The sequence below is a fragment of the Hemiscyllium ocellatum genome, chromosome 23, assembly GCF_020745735.1.
Source record: "Hemiscyllium ocellatum isolate sHemOce1 chromosome 23, sHemOce1.pat.X.cur, whole genome shotgun sequence".
NCBI classification, from domain to species: domain Eukaryota; kingdom Metazoa; phylum Chordata; class Chondrichthyes; order Orectolobiformes; family Hemiscylliidae; genus Hemiscyllium; species Hemiscyllium ocellatum.
This window is the reverse complement of record NC_083423.1, coordinates 61,855,806-61,858,250: the sequence shown is the minus strand read 5'-3', so window position 1 is coordinate 61,858,250 and position 2,445 is coordinate 61,855,806. Positions and strand designations below refer to the sequence as shown.

Below are 2,445 nucleotides of genomic sequence, written 5' to 3'. Positions count from 1 at the left end.
GAGAAATTCAATAGCATATGACATCAAAATTCATCGGAACGATTTTCCCATTCGCCAGAAAGCCAAATAACGATGAATCGACTCACCGCAGGACTTTGTTTCACAACAGCGATGAAATAGCAGTCACCATTCGGTTCCAGTAAAATCTCAACATGCTTGGAACGTAAAGCAACAGTAGAGCTGTTTGCAATTTTCCACGCGGGAGGCGAACACGATCATGACAGCAGAGACAATTTGACACTTTCCCACTCGACAGTTAATTCCCGGGGAAGCAAATCGAATTTTGTTCTGAACAAAACAACATCAGTGGTGGCGAAAGCATTTCAACAAGCAGCACCGTTGCAGTCGATCTGCAGCAATGGCAGTGGTGGGATTCGAACCCACGCCCTTGTTGAGACTGGAGCCCTAATCCAGCGACTTAGACCGCTCGGCCACACTACCAACTGCCCCAGTGCCCCATTTTATTTCACTTCCAATTGAGCTCCTGCGTGACAACAGATGGAAAGTCAAGTGAAAAGGGTTCCATGATCCCTCTCGAACTCGCACTGCTGCGTGGATGTGCCCGGCTACAATATCAATTTCGTAGCAGATAATGATAGCCCATCAATCCGGATAAAAATCAATGGTAAGCTGAGGCTATCTTCTCAGACTCTTTTCAACTACAAATGTATCTGTGAGTGCGTGAGCATACATGTTCGCTTATGATTTGGTCAAATAACCATGAACTGCTTGACATTACTGCAATTTCGATTCTTACTTTGCTAAATGATTTCACCCATTGCTCGAAACAGGACAACTTTCTCGTTTACACGGAACATGAAACACACCGGACTACAGGGAAAATGCACAAAGCTGAGCAGGCCGTGTTCCACATCATACCGTGCAGCATAGTTTCAGTCACTGTGTCTGTTTTGTAGAATAAGAGTCCCAAAGAATGTTCTCCACACTAACACCGGAGGTAGCATTACAATCCGAGAACGACCGATCACATTGTGAGGATGCTCTGACGTCGGGGCCAGTTCGAGATGCCACTTTCCTTGCCTTTTATGCAATTGGCTGCAGGGATGTTCACACCTGGACATGAGCCACATCGACATCAACTGAGTTGGAAACCTGCGTGGGAATCGACGAGAAGCGACTCAAAAAATCTTGCTAAATTCCATGGTGCTTATTAGAAATGCAGTTTCTGTTCACCTCAATTTAAAAGGCAGTTTCTGAACATAGTAACAGAAGTCAAAAGCTAATTATCTCACTCCACCCCCACTCCGTGGGAGGTGCTAACTGCACTTGATTGCTTTTTGTTTCTCGATGTGAAGAGCTCTCACGCCTGAGTCACCCTTCACGCCTCTTGTTGCTGAGTGACTCACAAAGAAGGAGTTTCACCAGAGCTGCAACTGCCTCACTTTCCCACTCGCTCTCCCCGTTTATATTTTCCTGCTCATCAGTGATTTAAAGAAAACCAAAAGGATGCGATGTTATCCTGCAGCCTCTTTGTCGATTCCTCCGTTTCAGTTCCAACATGGCTTAGATCTCGGGGCGCAACTTAATACTAGCGACGCTATGAAAGCACAGGTCCAGAGGTTCCTCTGAGAGTGCAATTTCTTTCATTGCTGTTGCTGATTGAATGAGCCACTAACGTGCGAACTGCTCCAAAACATGATTCAGGACCTCTGGTGTCAATTCTCGCACTTTGAATAACGACAGACAGCTTCCAAATGAGGTCTTTCAGATACGACTTTGGGGGTACATTTGACAGACAGACTAATTGAGGAATCCGTGGTGCACTGTGACACCAGCGCATCAGCTTCTTCCCTCTCTTGAAACCGGGCCGCCTGAGCAAGGAATGCAAATGCGGTCTTGCTGTTCAGGGAAGGATCGGTAACTACACTCTCAAACTGAATGGCACATGGTCAGAAGCAGTTTGTAGAATATCTTTACAATGCTCTGCGCAGTAATCTAATGGAAATGCATTGCATTTCACTACAGAGCAGATTTGTTCAAGCAAATTCGAAGGCAGGTTTGCAGATGGGAAAGCAAGCAAGAAAGCTCCGTTCTTGTCCATGTAAAAGGCTGCAGATGAAGAACAAAACAGTTTAGACCGCGGGAACCTATCTTGCGGAAGGTGAACGTGATGATCACTATGCTACAGAAACAAGCCCACAGCCGCCCCTGCTGCAGCTCAGTGATATCCGACACTGAAAGTTGAAGCCATTCTACCTTTCACCTTTCTGTTTCCAAATGCTCGTTGTTTCATGGGAGTTGTTTAATTTTGGCTATGTGGTATGCATGGACGAGATACACCGAAGTATCTGTTTCAACACGGTGTAGCCCAATTACGTTGTGTTGCTTACATCGGCTTTAACAGGATAACATTTTAAGCAGAGCTGGCCGTCGCAGTCTGTGGCACAATCATTTAGCCCGTTCGACTGCTCACTGCAAAGGTAG

General features: G+C 45.9%; 1 non-coding gene across 1 annotated transcript; it reads right to left on the bottom strand.

Moving 5' to 3' along the window:
- Positions 1–359: 359 nt before the first annotated feature.
- Positions 360–441, bottom strand: trnap-agg (transfer RNA proline (anticodon AGG)). The gene has a single exon. It is a non-coding gene; the product is annotated as a tRNA-Pro (tRNA).
- Positions 442–2,445: the final 2,004 nt, after the last annotated feature.